Genomic DNA, 17,896 nt, shown 5'->3' with positions numbered 1-17,896 from the left:
TCCGTTAAGGAGGGATTTTTTAGAGGCAAAAGCACTTTTTTACAGTCCGTATTCACATTTTCAAAGGCTAATTTTAAGAGTAGGACCTCTCTTGCTTCTGCATTTTTGACTTGTTTTTCCAAAGCTTCTTTAAGACGATCTAAGAATGAGATATATCCCTCTCCTGCCCCTTGCTTTATTAATGTAAATGATTTTGTCGCTCTTCTGGCATCCGTCACTTTTAGTAATGCCTGTAAAGCAAGGTCTCTGCCTTGTGCTAATATCTCTGGTCGTAATCGTGCCTGTAATGTTGGATGATTTAACGGCGGATCCCCCATAAGCTGTGGGAGTCCTGCCCCTTGTAAAGGGTCGCCTTGTTGTCGCTGCATATTGATAATTGTGGCGTTTTGGCAGGCGGTATGCCAGGTGCTTTCAAAGATCACCTTTTGCGTTGGGGTCAATATAAGATTAGTAAGCGTGTAAATATCAAATGGTACTATTTCATTTGTAAATATTCCCTGTAGCAGGGATTGTGTAAAAGGAGAACCCAGTCCATGCGCGGCAACTGTTTGTCGTAGATCTTTTAAAACATTATAGCCAAAAGGTTCGTGCTCATCGAGGACATTTGCGTTGCTGCGTATGACGGGACATGCTATCGCTGAACAAAAAGCTGTATCTCCCGTTTGCAATGCTTGGTGTCTAATCTTTTGCCACCTTGTAGCAGCGGCTGATGCCCCCCATTCCTCGGGCGGCAATTGATTATGGGTTTGTGGAGTGTCGGCATTAGAAGCAGTAGAGAAAGGCGGTACGAGTTCCGACACAGCAGGGGCCTGGAGCGGGCGGGCAGGGAAGTGGAGGGGTACTGATTGCAGGGATCGGAAGGGCCAGCAGAGGTGTTGAAGGCATAGGAGCAGGTGAAGGAGAAAACGGCGCGGAGGGTAGCGGCGGTGCGGGGCGGGGGTGGCTGCTATTATCTTGTACCCGCACCGGAAACGCAAACCCCGCGGTTTCTCCATCTTTCAACGCTTCCCTACGGAGCTGCTCCCACCGATCCCGGGGGTCGAAGGCTCGCTCAGGCTGTGGTACAGCCTGCGGCACGGGCGGCTGCATCGGACACGGGGGACAGGACGGAGTGGATTTCATTGGAATGGAACTTGGGGAAGGCAGGCCGAGTCCTGTTCCCTTGTTTGTTTCACCCAAGTTCTCATTCTTTTAATTTTCCCCAAGTCTATAAGAGCTTCCTTGTCTTGGGGCTTGCTTTCACTCAGTTCATCATTCCTTATCTGCGCCGCTTGAGCGACTGCGTTTTGTATCTTTTTTTTTCTTTTCGTTTTTTTTTCCTTTTTTCCTTTTTTTTTTTTTTTTTTTTGTTTTTTTTTTTTTCTCTCTTTTTTTTTTCAGCTTGCCATTAGCGCAAGGTGTCAGTCACTAATCGCCAAGTGGTCATGACTTTGGTGGCAGTGGTGTCCCCTCTGGACGCCGCCTCCCAAATCGTCTCCCCTGCCTGTTCCCAAGTTTTCACATCAAATACTGCATAGACTGTAGAGGGAGCCCCTTGTGTTTGTACGAACTTCAGTAATAATTTTATTTTATATGCGTCATACTTCACTCCTCGTTTTGCTAATAGCTGCATTAAAAGTTTAACTATAGCTTCTTCTTCAGCTGATATGTTCGCTCCCATGATTACTGCCCAGCTGCTCACCCGTTTCTTAAGGTGATGTCCCGGGATTAAAGCTGCGGTCCTGCCGTCAGCTTGAGTCGTTCATCTGGGGTTCCCTCTGGACGCTACTTGCAGCGCTGCCTCCTCCGGATCACGTCGGGGTCACCATTTGAAGGGAATGAGACACGGACTCCGCATATGAGTTCAGGCGAAGACAAGCGAAGACCCTTTATTTTTACAATCTATCCCTTTTATAAAATGATCTAGTGTTCACGAGCAAGCAAAACCCATTTCATTGGCTACTGTCTTACGTCCACGCGTCTCTTCAGCGTTACTTATTGGTTCTTCAAGCTGGTGCACGCAAATTCCTCTTTCAGGGATGTATCCAATCTCATCCTTATTTTACTGCCTCTAAGTTTCACAAACTTGTTTGTAACAAGCCTCAAGGCCACAGCTGCATCTCGTCAAAGTAAAACACAATCTCACTTATTCCTACAGCAGAGTATATGAGAAGATATAAATTTTTAAGTGAAATTGTAGGAAAAAAGATAAATAGTTCTTTGTTTTACAGCATCAAGACTACCAAACTTATAAGAGTACTGAGACAAGATAGACACCACAATCAAATTACAGTGAATGAAACAGATAATAAAAAAAAAGAAAAATCAAACATTACCAGACAATATTGGCAGGGCAAAAGCCTATGCAGCTGGCAAAATAATAACAAAATTTATCAGTGGACTTTGTTAATGTAGTTCTTGTATATTTTGTTTTCTTTTTATAATATGTCAGATGTGCATTTTCTTCTGTCTTGTAGATATTACATGAGATTTTGTTGCTCAGAAAAATGAGATACTAGAAATACTGATTTCAGCCAAAGACTGTAAACTGATGCACAAAACATCCCAACCTACCTCTGCAATAACTACTTAAAGCCACGTACAGCACCTCCCCTATTCCCAGCTTGCGATTCCTGAGCTGAAAATCCATCATGGCCCATTGTAAGAGGAATATGCCATGTGGACAAAGCTCATTAAAAGACAAAGCAAAATTAGAACCCCAAACTGAAACAAAAATACCTTAGGAAGAAACAAATACCTTCTATTTTATGACCTATAAAGAGTTAGGAACTCAAGTTTTTATAGGCACTGAGTAAATGTATTCTTCTCATCACTACATTTTTATAACTCTGTCGTGGAGAGAGTGAGAGTGCACTTGACTCGTAAGAGTGAAGCAAAAAAAATATACTTTATTGATATAAACCAGTGAGTTAACACAGTTCAATGGTAAACGCGACAGTGGTTTAACAAGATTCGATGGCAAGGTACACTTGATTATTTACTGCACAGAGGACAGGGTCAGACAAGTCTGTCAGGGAGGCCCTCCTGTTGAGTCATGAGGTTCAGAAAGGACCCCCTTGCTTTCTAAACTTCTTCTCAGAGAGGAGTCTAGGTGCAGCTGGATCCAGTCCTAGTTCCAGACTTGGTCAACGGTTTATGTCTAAAGGATTATATATGCGCAATCAATCCTTTATATAACTTAGCTAAGATTTCCAAGTTTAGCATGCTCTTAGTCACTTACTGAGGTTCTGTTGAGGCAAGGAATCTCTCAACCTCAAGGAGTAATTTTGAGAGGCAAGGGGAGATCCTGGCATGCAGCCCACTGCCATGCAGGAGAGCTCAACGGGCCCTGGGCTGTCCGCTATTTAAGGAGTAAGATGATTGACTTATAGACATTTTTGCATACCAGCAAGACATCTGGGTCCCTGCTTCAGACAGCCCTTGGCTACTTTGTTGCCATCCATCCCCAAAGTCCAGCATAAGCTGGATGCAGCCATCACGACCCACACTGGTGTTTACTGCTTGCACGGGGGGTGGGGAGCACACCACCACATTCCACCCCGTGACTATAGTCAATTCATCTTACCTCCACAGAGTGGTGGTACGGTCACCTCTTGCCTGTGTGCCATAAATAGTATATTGATAGTTTGTGCGCTGATAGATCCACAGTAAGTAGACAAGGAAGCACTGCTATTTGTTATGCATTAATTTGTATGTTTTGGGTGGTTGAAGTTGGGTTATTTGTTTTATCATGTACCAAACCTTTATATACAACATAATTATAAGCAATAGGCATATTAGAGTTAGTAAAATCACAACTGGTTGAAGCATAAGATTAAACACTCCCGTTGCTGTTGGTGACCATCCAAGAAGAGTTTCCCACCAATCGTGTTCTCCATCCTTCTTCACTCTTTCTAAGACATGGTGTATCTCTTCTGCATCATGATGAACAGTGCTTAGAGTTTTGTGTCCATTGTTTCGGATGCGTTCTAGCAGTTGACACAGGTCATCGTATTGTAGTAGTTTCTTTACCAATGTAAGATTCATTCTGATGGGGGTAGGCAATAAATCTTGACTCAATGTATAATTAGATTGTAACAATTGATAAGATGTAACAGGAGCTGAATAATTAAAGTCGCATCCCACAACTTTAGTAAAGTGTGATTTGAGTGATTGCTTGTATCTACAGTAATGTTATCTACGAATATAAAATCACAAAGGGTTCTCATACAAACACATCCTTTTCCAATATATACAAGTAGCTTCAGGGGTTTCATTGGGATGTATTTCAGAATGACAAACAGTGTCATTTTGTTCAGCATCAAGACAAATGTCTTGGGCTTTGATGGTGTTACTCCCACAAATAAATCCTCGTTGTTCCGGTACAACACATGCGTTAACATCAACAGTTTGCCATTTGTTTCTGTTTTGTTGGGCCCACACTCTATGTTCTAATGGATAGAGTATAGCTCCACTATGATTTAATCCTAGCGCAATGATTGGGTATATGGTGTATACCAAAGCATTGTGTATTGTTAAGAGAAAAGCTGTGGCCTTATTGCTGATGGGGTCATAAGTGAAATTGACTAAATACCACCAGGATCGTAATTCTTTTTCAAATTTAGTTGCATTATCCCAAATTACCTTTCGAATTTCAGTGGGTAAGGTGCCCTCTTTACCTTCTCTTATAATTGCTGCTACCATAGATTGCATCCACAATTGAGCTTGGATACAACTAAGAGCAAGAGAAACATTATTTTAGGCTGCACCAAGTGCATCCACAATCAATTGGTGGTCCCTGGTGTAGAAGTCACTTTTTAGCTCAAATAAGGATCCAAAGACCTGCTGAAGCCTTAGACTGCAAGCTGTGAACTTTCACCTAGATACGCTGACCGTATGCTGAACTCTTACTTAGCTACATGAAGGAAGGCCCTGAAACCGGTGCAAACCAGGAAGATAAGGTAGCCGAAACCATCGGCAGAAGCTGCAACTATTCAAGATAAGAAAAGGAATGTCCTGCCCAGAGACTGGGAAAGGATCCAATATGGAACAAGAAGACAACAAGCCTCAAGGCCACAGCTGCATTCCTGCGAACCTGTAACAAGCCTCAAGGGCACAGCTGCATCTCGTCAAAGTAAAACACAATCTCACTTATTCCTACAACAACAACCCCATACAATGCTACAGGCTTGGGGAGGAGTGGCTGGAGAGCTGCCTGGCAGAAAAGGACCTGGGGGTGTTGGTCAACAGCCGGCTGAATATGAGTCAGCAGTGTGGTCAGGTGGTCAAGAAGGCCAATGGCATCCTGGCTTGTATCAGGAATAGTGTGGCTAGCAGGACCAGGGAGGTGATAGTGCCCCTGTACTCGGCACTGGTGAGGCCGCACCTCGAGTGCTGTGTTTTGGGCCCCTCACTACAAGAAGGACATCGAGGTGCTGGAGCATGTCCAAAGAAGGGCAACAAAGTTGGTGAAGGGTCTAGAGTCAGTTACTGTTCAGTGTCGGTAAGGGAATCTCAGTTTTCCACAACAATCACAGTAATTCAATAAACACACATGCTCTGCTCTCCCTCAGTATTTTTTAGAAATTACGTAAATATTTAAAGGATTCTTGTTACAACAGCATATTTTATAAAATGTCTTTAATCTCAGTTTAAAAATCCAATGTAGTTATTTCACAATATTTCATATTCTCTGAATTGTAAACTTTTATTACAGTATAGTTAAGTTAAAAATAATCAAGTAACATCAAATCGGGACATTCACTCAGAAGAGAGGGGAAGAAACATCGAGGTACTACAGTGTGTCCAAAGAAGGGCAACGAAGTTGGTGAAGGGTCAAGAGAACAAGTCTTATGAGGAGCGGCTGAGGGAGCTGGGGTTGTTTAGCCTGGAGAAGAGGAGGCTGAGGGGAGACCTTATTGCTCTCTACAACTGCCTGGAAGGAGGTTGTAGCGAGGTGGGGGTCGGTCTCTTCTCCCTAGTAACAAGTCATAGGACGAGAGGAAACGGCCTCAAGCTGCGCCAGGGGAGGTTTAGCTTGGATATTAGGAAGAATTTCTTCACCAAAAGGGTAGTCAGGCATTGGAACAGGCTGCCCAGGGAAGTGGTTGAGTCTCCATCCCTGGAGGTATTTAAAAGAAGGGTAGATGTGGCGCTCGAGGACATGGTTTAGTGATGGACTTGGCAGTGCTAGGTTAACGGTTGGACTCGATGATCTTAAGGGTCTTTTCCAACCTTAACGATTCTATGAATAGCCCTTTGGCCAGTTTGGGTCAGCTGTCCTGGCTGTGCCCCCTCCCAGCTTCTTGTGCACCTGGCAGAGCATGGGAAGCTGAAAAGTCCTTGACTATTGTAAGCACTACTTAGCAACATCTAAAACATCAGTGTGTCATCAGATTGTTCTCATGCTAAATCTGAGAGGAAGCACTATACCATCTACTAGGAGGAAAATTAACTCTGTCCCAGCCAAAACCAGGACAGCCGTGCAAAGATAACTTTGCCTGTGGGATTGTTCACCTGGTAAGGACTTTAAACAAAGAATGATGGGGGAGGGGGTAGAGTAACCAGCAGCCCTTAGGGGGAATGATGGACAAGCCTAATGAGCAATGCGCCTGGAGTGATGTGACAGAAGAGGATCACAGAATCAACAAAACAGGACTCAAGTGGGGTCACCTCCAGCATTTGCATGAAAGCAAGGAAGTGTCTATAAGGCACCATTATGGAGAAATTCCCCAAACCCTTTCTGGGAAATCAGCATAGAAACATAGAATCATTTAGGTTGGAAAAGACCCTTAAGATCATTGAGTCCAACCATTAACCTAATGCTACCAAGTCCACCACTAAACCATGTCCCTAAGCGCCACATCTACATGTCTTTTAAATACCTCCAGGGATGGTGACTCAACCACTTCCCTGGGCAGCCTGTTCCAATGCTTGACAACCCTTTTGGTGAATAAATTTTTCCTAATATCTAGTCTAAACCTCCCCTGGTGCAACTTGAGGCCATTTCCTCTCGTCCTATCACTTGCTTCTTGGGAAAAGAGACTGACACCCATGCTGGGGTGCCTCTGTGAAGTGCCTGTACACTAATGCATGCAGCATGGAGAATAAACATGAGTTAGAGATGTGTGCACAGTTACAGGGCTACGATCTTCTTGGGATCATGAAGACGTGGTTGGATGGCTCCCATGACTGGAGTGTTGCAATGGAGGGATTACAGGCTCTTTTGGAAGGGCAGATCAGGAAGATGAGGAGGTGGTGTTGCCCTTTATGTGAGAGAACAGCTGGAATGCATGAAGCCCTGCCTGGGGATAGCTGATGAGCTGAGTGAGAGCTTATGGGTAAGGATTAAAGAGAAGACAAGTAAGGGTGGCACTATAGTGGGTGTCTGCTATAGGCCATCTGACCAGGAAGAACAAGTGGATGAGGACTTCTACAGACAGCTAGAAGCAGCCTCATGTTCACAGGCCCTGGTCCTCATGGGGGACTTCAACTACCCTGATATCTGCTGGAGGGACAACACAGCAGGGCATAAGAAGTCAGGGAGGTTCCTGGAGTGCATCGATGATAACTTCCTCACCCAGGTGACAGAAGAACCAATGAGGAGAGGTGCTCTCCTGGACCTCCTACTGACCAACAAGGAGGGACTCTTTGGGAATGTGAAGGTCAAAGGCAGCCTTGGCTGCAGTGAGAATGAGATGGTGGAGTTCAGGTTCCTGAGGGCAGGGAGGAGGGTGAAAAGCAAGATCGCAGCCCTGGACTTGAGGAGAGCAGACTCTGGCCTCTTCAGGGATCTGCTTGGAAAAGTCCCATGGGATAAGGCCCTGGAGGGAAGAGGAGCCCAAGAAAGCTCATTAATATTCAAGGATGACCTCCTCCAAGCTCAAGAGCCGGTCCATCCCAACGAGCAGGAAGTCAGGCAAAAATGCCAGGAGGCCTGTGTGGATGAGCAAGGAGCTCCTGGCCAAACCTCTACATAAAAAGGGAGTATACAGAAGATGTAAGCAGGGACAGGTAAACTTGGGAGGAATACAGAGGCACTGTTTGAGCATGCAGGGATGGGGCCAGAAAGCCAAAGCCCTACTGGAACTGAATCTGGCGAGGGATGTCAAAGGCAACAAGAAGGGCTTCTGTAACTACATAGGTGACAAAAGGAAGACTGGGGAAAATGTGGGCCTGCTGCTGAATGTGGGCAGGGGACCTGGTGACACACAACATGAAAAAGGATGAGGTACTGAATGCCTTCTTTGCATCAGTCTTTACTAGCAAGACCAGCCTTCAGAAATCCCAGGCCCTAGGGGGAATGTCTGGAGCAAGGAAGACGTACCCTTGGTGGAAGAGGATCAGATCAGGGACTACTTAAGCAAACCAGATGTACATAAGTCCACAGGCCCTGATGGGATGCACCCACAAGTGCTGAGGGAGCTGGCAGATGTCATTGCAAGGCCACTCTCGACAATCTTTGAATGGTCATGATGACTGGGAGAGGTGCCCAAGGACAGCAAATGTCACCCCCATCTTCAAGGAGGGCAAGAAGGAGGACCCAGGGAACTACAAGCCGGTCAGCCTCACCTCAGTCCCTGGGAAGGTGATGGAGCAACTAATCCTGGAAACCTTTTTGAAGCACACAAAGGACAAGAAGGTCATCAGGAGTAGTCAGCATGGATTCACCAAGGGGAAGTCATGCTTGACCAACCTGATAACCTTCTATGATGAAATGACTGGCTTGGTAGATGAGGAGAGAGCAGCGGATATTGTCTACCTAGACTTCAGGAAGGCTTTTGACACTGTCTCCCATACTATCCTCAAGTATCCTTCAGACAAGCTGCTGAAGTATGGGCTGGATGAGCAGACAGTGAGGTGGACTGAAAACTGTCTGAATCGCTGGGCCCAGAGGGTGGTGATCAGTGGCATGAAGTCTAGTTGAAGGCCAGTAACTAGTGGTGTATTGCAGTTATCAATACTGGGTCCAGGCCTGTTCAACATCTTCATTAATGATCTGGATGATGGGGCAGAGTGTTCCCATCTTCTTCCTGAGGACCTATGCATTATGATGCACTATTTTTTTTCCTTCTGCACTTCAAACTCTAAAACATGCCATTTTTAGATCCAAAGGCTTTCCTGTTGTTTCACACACACTCCTGGGCAACAATGACAGATGCACAAAGTATATCTGTTAGCTTTTAAACATATTTTACAACTACAGTTTCTTCAAATTTCCTCTATCCTTAGCACTTTTATTAGACAATTTTTTTGGGTATCAAGTTCCATATTTTAGTTTATAGTATTTCAGTTCTAGAAGCATTTCCTTTCTTTTAAGTACTTTGATTTCTTGTGATGTTTTTAGTATAATTACAGTGTTCCTGCTGGATTTTTAAACACTGCGATGTATTCTTTAACATAACTCTAGTTTAACTGAAGTCTGCCTGGGAACAAGATAGGGGATGTTGTGGCTTTGGACCCAGAGGCCTTTTCTGCAGGGGTGTTCTCAGCTTGGACCTAGTAACACCCTTAGTAATATGTGGGATTGTGAATCCCTAGCACGTTTTGTGTGTTCTCATGCTTCTGAAAGCTGGTGGCTTTCCTAGCGGTTTCTGAGCTTAAGAGAAAACAGTTTGTCCCAGTTCATGTAAATCCTTTGCATTTTAACCACTTAAGAGCAGAAAACTGCCGACTGAACAGGTGATATTGGTGCTTCATGTGTCATTTATTTGCCCTCTTGTATCACAGGCTCATTCATCCAAAGCACTAAAAAATCACAAACATGCCTCTGTTGTGGTTTAACCCTAGCCAGCAACTATGCACCACACAGCCGCTCACTCACTCCCCCCCTCACCAGTGGGATGGGGGAGAGAATCAGAAGAGTAAAAGCGAGAAAACTCATGGGTTGAGATAAAGACAGTTTAATAGGTAAAGCAAAAGCCACGCGCGCAAGCAAAGCAAAGCAAGGAATTCATTCACTACTTCCCATCAGCAGGCAGGTGTTCAGCCATCCTCATGAAAGCAGGGCTCCATCATGTGCAACGGTTATTTGGGAAGACAAACGCCATCACTCTGAACGTCCCCCCCTTCCTTCTTCCCCCAGCTTATATACTGAGCATGACATCATATGGTATGGAATAGCCCTTTGGCCAGTCTGGGTCAGCTGTCCTGGCTGTGCTCCCTTCCAGCTTCTTGTGCACCTGGCAGAGCATGGGAAGCTGAAAAGTCCTTGACTAGTGTAAACTCTACTCAGCAAGAACCAAAACATCAGTGTATTATCAACCTTATTCTCATCCTAAATCCAAAACACAGCACCATACCAGCTACTAAGAAGAAAATTAACTCTATCCCAGCTGAAACCAGGACAGCCTCTAAGTATCATTAGCTCCAAAAAATTGTGATTTAAAAAATATTTTTCTTTGTATTTGCTTTTCAGAGTCAAATTTATTTATACTGAAGAAGGCTAGATGTTCTTATCTATATTGAAGCATATCAAAGGCTCTTATTTATTCAAAATTTCATCTGACATTCTGATATCATCAGATGACTCCAGGCACTGCAGCTACTGAAGCATTTCCTCAGGAAATACTACTTGACTTGGCATCACTATTACTGCCCCACTGTAATGCAAAAAAAAAAAAGCACCACAGCATTCATATATTATTTAGGGGCTTCTTACGCTCACAGTATGAATTCTAAAAAAACGGAATTTTTTCTAGTGTTTATAAAGCTTCTTTGGTTCCTTCCATTGTTATCAGGGACCTCAGACAAGAATGCACCCAATGACTGTGACTTTCCAACTGTGACTGGCATATCCTGGGGGAGTGCAGATAAACCCATTGAAACCAAGACAAGGAACCTGAGAAGACAAGACCACATCTGGAAGAAAAGACTCAGAGTTCATGAAAAGAACACTAAGAGACACCTCTTCAGTAACCACTAGGAACCACCAGGGACCATCGAAGACCCCCCATGGAAGCCCTCGGAGACTCAGGCCACGTGTGTAAAGACTATGCAAATATTATAATTAGTTCCAGGAAATAGAATGAATATGTATAGTAATTCTAGGAAATCCAATGCATATGTATGTAACAGGGGGATATAAGCTTTGACTGATGCAACATACGGCATGCATGTTAGGTGGAACTATCCCCCGTGTATCCAGCGCTGCAATAAAGAGAATGCCTGCTTCTTAATGCTACATTGGTGTTAAGAGGTTTATTCCCGATTTCGGTGACACCATGACTTTCTGTAGTAGGGAGCTCACTAGAAACCTTTCTTCTCTGATGCTATAACTCCATTCTCTCTCTTCCGTAACAGCTTCCTCTTGGGACTCTCCTGTCTGGCAACCTTTTCATGTCACAGTTTTCCTCTAAAAATTTATTTGTGTTTTGATCTTTTAAAAAGCTCAGAATGTTACTGAAAAAATACTGTCAGGCATTTATGACTTAGAGCTAGATTTTCCTTGGGAGTAGAAAAGAAACTGTCGTGGTTTAACCCCGGCCGGCAACTAAACACCATGCAGCCACTCGCTCACTTCCCCCAAGCAGGATGGGGGAGAGAATTAGAAGGGTAAATGCGAAAACTTGTGGGTTGAGATAAAGACAGTTTAATAGGTAAAGCAAAAGCCGCGCATGCAAGCAAAGCAAAGCAAGGAATTCATTCACTGCTTCCCATCGGCAGGCAGATGTTCAGCCATCTCCAGGGAAGCAGGGCTCCATCACGGTAATGGTTACTTGGGAAGACAAAACGCAACAAAAAAAAGACCTTTCCCCCTTTTTCTCTTTGTTTTTCTTTTGAAAAAGGGGCGGGGGACGGACAGACCAGAAACACTTCCTTCCCCACCCTAGCCATTCTCTCCTTCCTAAGGAACTCTTATGCTGCCACAAAGGCAACCATTGCCTCTGGCTAAAGATGTATCCTGTCAAAGCAAACATTTCTGCCCTAAACCAGACTGCATTTAGATGGAAGCATGCTCCCTTTTGGGCAGTTTACTGTGATTGGTACCTATTAAGCCACCATACAAAAAGTAGACCCAGTGGGGATGTGCTAACATCCAAAGGAAAGCATTCAAGATGCTCCAGGCAGACCCTTCTCCAGTCTCCTCCAGAAACAGAGTTTTCCTGCTGTGACAAGGTATGAACAAACCCCTCTGGGTACAGACAGACGTTCATCAACAACAGCTGTGGGCTCTGCAGTGACTACAGAATAGTACAGGGATAACTGCCTCTTCCTAATGCTGATAAAAAAGCCTGGGTTGGGGTGCACATTTAAAATTCTATTCAGGAAGCCAAAAGCTCTCTCTGAATACTCCAGGAACTATTGAGCTGAGTTAGACAATATATAAAGTACCTCTCTATTTTTGTTTCAAGTTTAGTGCCTTTCCAGGAAGCAAATAATTTGATACACTAAAGCAGTGAGTCTCAACTTCTTTTCACTTGCAGATTCCTCCAAATTTTCTAGTAAATGTATAAAACCCAGTATAATTTATGTAGACCTATGGATGAAGAGCTTGATTGTTCCAAGTTTTTTTTCATGACCTCTTTAACAGAAATTAATGAATATTCAGGATCACAGACTGAATACTGCTGTCCAAAACAACAACAAAAAAATTACCTGTATAGAAATATAATCATTCTAATTACCTCTCATAAAATTTGAAAATACACACAGGTTTTAACACACCTGAACTAAAAATTCTGACTTCCATAGGAATCAAGGGCAAAATGTCTGAACCTGATGCAACTATTGGTAGGCCAATGCTTTCATTTAGATTTACTGGGAATATTTAAAGCAAATCCTCCATTGTTCCACTTATTCTTACATTTTAATTAAAAATTTTTGTTTATCCAAAGCTGAGTGTGGTCCTTCAAGAGAAGAATATTCAAGTAGAGCTTAATAATTTATTTCTGTGTTCCAGCAAACACTTTCAGGCAGCTCACTGCTGTATGAAAACATAACTGAGAGCTGCTCAAAAAATAGCTGGAGTCTGATGTCAGATATATGAGATAGGAGGGGGCACTACAAGGTACCTTTGATCTTTGCTAAAAGATTACTCAGGAACTCAATAGGGAGCACAGCCCCTTCTCCACCTAGTGTCCTTGTTGGCCAGCTTTGGAGCTAGGAAACAGATGGACTTAGACCTTTATCACTACTGGGCAGCACAATTGCCCAAGCATGCTTGGGTGCACCTCTGAAATGCCTCTATACTAATGCACGCAGCATGGGGAAAAACAGAAGTTAGAAGTCTGTGCACAGTTACAGGGCTACAATCTCATTGAGATCACAGAGATGTGCTGGGATGGCTCAAACAACTGAAATGCTGCGATAGAGGGACACAGGCTTTTCAGGAAGACAGGCCAGGAAGGTGAGGAGGGGGGTTGTCCTTTATGTGAGAGAGCAGCTGGAATGCCTCAGGGTGGATGAGCCAGTCGAGAGCTTATGGGTGAAGATTAGTGGGCTGATCAACATGAGTGTTGTTGTAGTGGGTATATCTGCTATAGACCTCATGATCAGGAAGAAGATGAGGCCTTCTTCAGACAACTGGAAGAAGCTTCACGTTCACAGGCCCTTGTCCTCATGGGGGACTTGAACCACGCCAATATCTGCAGGAAGGACAACACAGCAAGTCTCAAGCAATCTGGGAGATTTCTAGAGTACATCAATGAAAACTTTCTAGCACAAGTGATTGAGGAGCCAATATGGAAAGCTGCTCTGCTGGACCTGACCCTTACAAACAAGGAAGAAGTGGTTGGGGATGTGAAAGTTAGAAGAAGGGCAAAACCCAGGACCACAGTCCTGGATTTCAGGAGAGCAGACTTTAACCTGTTCAGAGATGTTTGGAAGATTCCCATGTGATATGGCCCTGGAGAAGAGGGGTACAGGAAAGCTGGTTGATATTCAAGGATCACCTCCTCCAAGCTCAAGAACAGTATGAAGTTTAACAAAGACAAGTGCAAAGCCCTGCACCAGGGATGACATAACCCAGAAGAGCCCAGTACAGGCTAGGATCTATGCGGCTGGGAAGCAGCCTTGTTGAAAGAGACCCGGGGGTCCTGGTGGATAACAAGCTGAACATGAGTCAGCAGTGCAGCAACAAAGGCAAATTGGATCCTGGGCTGCATCCGCAGGGGCGTTACTACCAGAGATAGAGACGTGATCATCCCACTCAGCGCTTGTCAGGCCAGTGTCCAGTTCTGGTCCCCACAATTCAAGAAAGACATGGACAGACTGGAGAGGGTCCCAAGGAGGGCCCCGAAGATGATCAGCGGTCTGGAGAACCTGCCTTATGAGGAAAGACTGAAGGAGTTAGGTCTCCTCTCCCTGGAGAAGAGAAGGCTCAGGGGGGACCTCATCACAGTATCCCAGTACTTAAAGGGCAGATACAAAGAGGACGGAGGCTCTCTCTTCACAAGGAGACACATGGAGAAGACAAGGGGCAATGGGTACAAGTTGCACTGGGAGAGGTTTCATTTCAACATAAGAAAGAAATTTTTTACAGTGAGAACAATCATTCACTGGAACAACCTCCCCAGGGATGTAGTGGAGTCCCCATCGCTGGAGGTTTTCAAGATGTGATTGGACGGGGCGCTAGATAATCTCATTTAGGCTCCCTTTCCCACGAAAGGTTGGACCAGATGATCTTTCGAGGTCCCTTCCAACCTGGGCTGTTTTATGATTCTAAGAAAGGTCCATCCCAACAAGTAGAAAATCAAACAAAGGCAGCAGGAGGCCTACATGGATGAGCAAGGAGCTCCTGACTGAACTCAGACATAAAAAGGAAATGTACAAGAGGTGGAAACAGGGGCAGGTGACTCAGGAGGAGTATAGAGTTGCAGGGATGGGGTTAGGAAAGCCAAGGCTGACCTGGAGTTGAATCTGGCAAGCGATGAGAAGTGCAACAAGAAGAGATTCTACAAGTACATTAACAGCAAAAGGAAGACTAGGAAAAACATGGTCCCGCTGCTGAATGGGTCAGGGGAACTGGTGACAAATGATGGGGGAAGGCTGAGGTACTCAATGCCTTCATTGCCTCAAGCTTTACCAGTTGGACTGGCCTTCAAGAATCTCAGACCCCTGAGACCAGAGGGAAAGTCTGGAGCAAGGAAGACTTACCCTCAGTGGAGGAGGACCAGGTTAGGGAGCATTTAAACAAACTGGACATAGATAAGTCCATGGGGCCTGATGGGTTGCACCCACAAGTGCTGAGGGAGCTGGCTGATGTCATTGCGAGGCCACTCTCAGTTATCTTTCAAAGGTCATGGCGACTGGGAGAGGTTCCTGAAAACTGGAAGAGAGAAAATGTCACTCCTATCTTCAAAAAGGGAAAGAAGAAAGATCTGGGGAACTACAGGCTGGTCAGACTCACCTCAGTCCCTGGGAAGGTGATGGAGCAACTAATCCTCCTGGAAACCATTTCCAAACACCTGAAGGACAAGAAGGTGATCAGGAGTAGTCAGCATGAATTTACGAAGGGGAAATCATGCTTAACCAACCTTAAAACCTTCTAGAGTGAGGTGCTTGGTGTATGAGGGGAGAGCATCTGGGGAGGAATAACCCCAGGCACCAGTACATGCAGGGGCCAACCAGCTGGAAAGCAGCTTGGCAGAAAAGGACCTTGGGGTCTTGGTGAACAAGCTGACCATGAGCCAGTAACACACCCTCACAGCAAAGGCAGCCAACAGCATCCTGGCCTTATCACAATGATGATTAAGGGACTGGAGCATCTTTTATATGAGGAGAGGGTGAGAGAGCTGGGACTGTTTAGCGTGGAGAAGAGAAGGCTCGGGGGATTCGTATAAATCTGTATAAATATCTGATGGGAGGGAATGGAGAAAAGGGAGCCAGACTCTTCGCAGTAGTCCATGAGCACAAATTAAAAATGAGGAAATTCCATCTGGACACAAGAAAAGACTCTTTTCCTGTGAGGATGGTTAAACACTAACACAGGCTGCCTAGAGAGGTTGTGGAGTCTTCATCTGTGGAGATATTCAAAACCTGACTGGACACAGTCCTGGGCACCCTGCTTTAGCTGACCCTGCTTGAGCAACAGGGTTGAACTAGATGACCTCCAGAGAACCCTTCCAACCTCAACCATTCTGTGATTCCGGCAGGCCTAAAAAATGTCTTGATCTTGTCTGTTTACACCTATTTGATTGCTAGTCAGACTTTGTTTCTCTGAATTGTTCTCAAACTTCATGTTTTAGCATCACAGAGTGTTTTAGCATTACAGAAGGCAGAGCTGCCTTCTTAAAAGTATAACATGAAAGAGAAGGAATGAACTGAAAAAGATGTGAATGAAGAGAAATACTGGCACTCTGCATTGGGTCTGGCTGGGATGGATTTAATTTTCTTCATAGCAACCTGTATGGTGCTGTGCTTTGGATTTGTGACTAAAACAGTGTTGATACACCAGTGTTTTGGCTGTTGCTGAACAGTACTTGCACAGCATTGAAGTTTTCTCTTTTTCCCACTCTGCATCCCCCAGTGAATAGGCTGGGGTTGGGCAAGAGGTTGGGAGGGGAGACAGCCAAGACAGCTACCCCAAATTGACCAAAGAGATATTCCATGCCATATGATGTCATGCTCAGCAATAAAAGCTCAGGAAAAGGAAGAAGGGGGTCAGATATTTGTGGTTATGGAATTTATCTTCCCAAGCAACTGTTACACATGCTGAGGCCCTGCTTTCAAGGACGTGGCTGGACACCTGCCTGCTGATGGGAAGTAGTGAATAAATTCCTTTTTTATCTTTGCTTGTGTGCACAGCTTTTGCTTCACCTATTAAACTGTCATTATCTCAATCCACAAGTCTTCTTGCCTTCTTTATATTTTCTCCCTGTCCCACGGGAGAGAGGAGGGAGCAAGCAGCTACGTTGGTGCTTAGCTGCAGGCTAGGTTCAACCATCCACACACTCAAAGGGTAAAAAGTAAACCACACATGGCTGAGATGGTACATAGAAGCTATTACTGCTGCTCAGAGAGATGTGAAATGAACTTATAAAGTCAGTGAGAACATATGAGGAATAAAACAAAAATATCAGTATACTTGCGAGGACAATCACTAAAAATAACCATAACTGACTACGCAATGACTTGGATATTTCCAAGTTCAGTGATGCAGTGATATTAAGCATGTCAGCACAGCATGTGTCTAGATGGAATATATTCTTCTTCTTATGGAATACTAGGGTTGTAATCCAGAGGCTGTTATGACAAAACAGTCACGGACAAGACAGCACAGTAAAACTAAGACCCATCAAATTACCATGAGTACAGAGATAGCTTGGCTTCATTCAGAAGGATCAGGCCCTAAATGTGACTACATGTACAATCCGTAACTTTGTTTTTCATTCCTTGTGATTTTTCTTTTTGCATAAGCTCCAGTAAATGAGATATCTGTGAACTAAGTCATCATCAGTTCTAAAATAGAATAGTTCAGTTGGAAGGGACCTACAACGATCATCTAGTCCAACTGCCTGACCATTTCAGGGCTGACTAAAAGCTAAAGCATGCTATTAAGGGCATTGTCCAAATGCCTCTTAAACACTGACAGGCATGGGGCATCAACCACCTCTCTAGGAAGCCTGTTCCAGTGTTTGACCACCCTCTCAGTAAAGAAATGTTTCCTAATGTCAAGTCTGAACCTCCACTGATGCAGCTTTGAACCACTCCCATGCATTCTGTCACTGGATACCAGGGAGAAGAGATCAGCACATCCCTCTCCACTTCCCCTCCTCAGGAAGCTGTAGAGAGCAATGAGACCACCCCTCAGCCTCCTTCTCTCCAAACTACACAAACCCAAAGTCCTTAGCCGCTCCTCATAGGACATGCCTTCCAGCCCTGTCACCAGCTTTCATGCCCTCCTCTGGACCCATTCAAGTACCTTAACATCCTTCTTAAATTGTGGGGCCCAGAACTGCACACAATACTCCAGGTG

General features: G+C 44.6%; 1 long non-coding RNA gene across 1 annotated transcript in view; it reads right to left on the bottom strand.

The window, feature by feature from the left end:
- Positions 1-2,964: 2,964 nt before the first annotated feature.
- Positions 2,965-17,896, bottom strand: part of LOC148055444 (uncharacterized) — a 39,736-nt gene continuing 24,804 nt past the window's right edge. The window contains exons 2-4 of the long non-coding RNA XR_015705353.1: positions 15,329-15,386; positions 15,076-15,247; positions 2,965-4,027 (exon numbers count right to left, since the gene is read on the bottom strand). This is a non-coding gene — a long non-coding RNA (uncharacterized LOC148055444). The remainder of the gene's footprint in view (positions 4,028-15,075; positions 15,248-15,328; positions 15,387-17,896) is intronic.

The sequence above is a fragment of the Nipponia nippon genome, unplaced genomic scaffold, assembly GCF_047370975.1.
Source record: "Nipponia nippon isolate SJK-2023a ecotype South Korea unplaced genomic scaffold, ASM4737097v1 scaffold_22, whole genome shotgun sequence".
Taxonomy (NCBI): Eukaryota; Metazoa; Chordata; class Aves; order Pelecaniformes; family Threskiornithidae; genus Nipponia; species Nipponia nippon.
The sequence above is the reverse complement of the archived record's forward strand: the minus strand, read 5'-3'. Positions and strand labels throughout refer to the sequence as shown.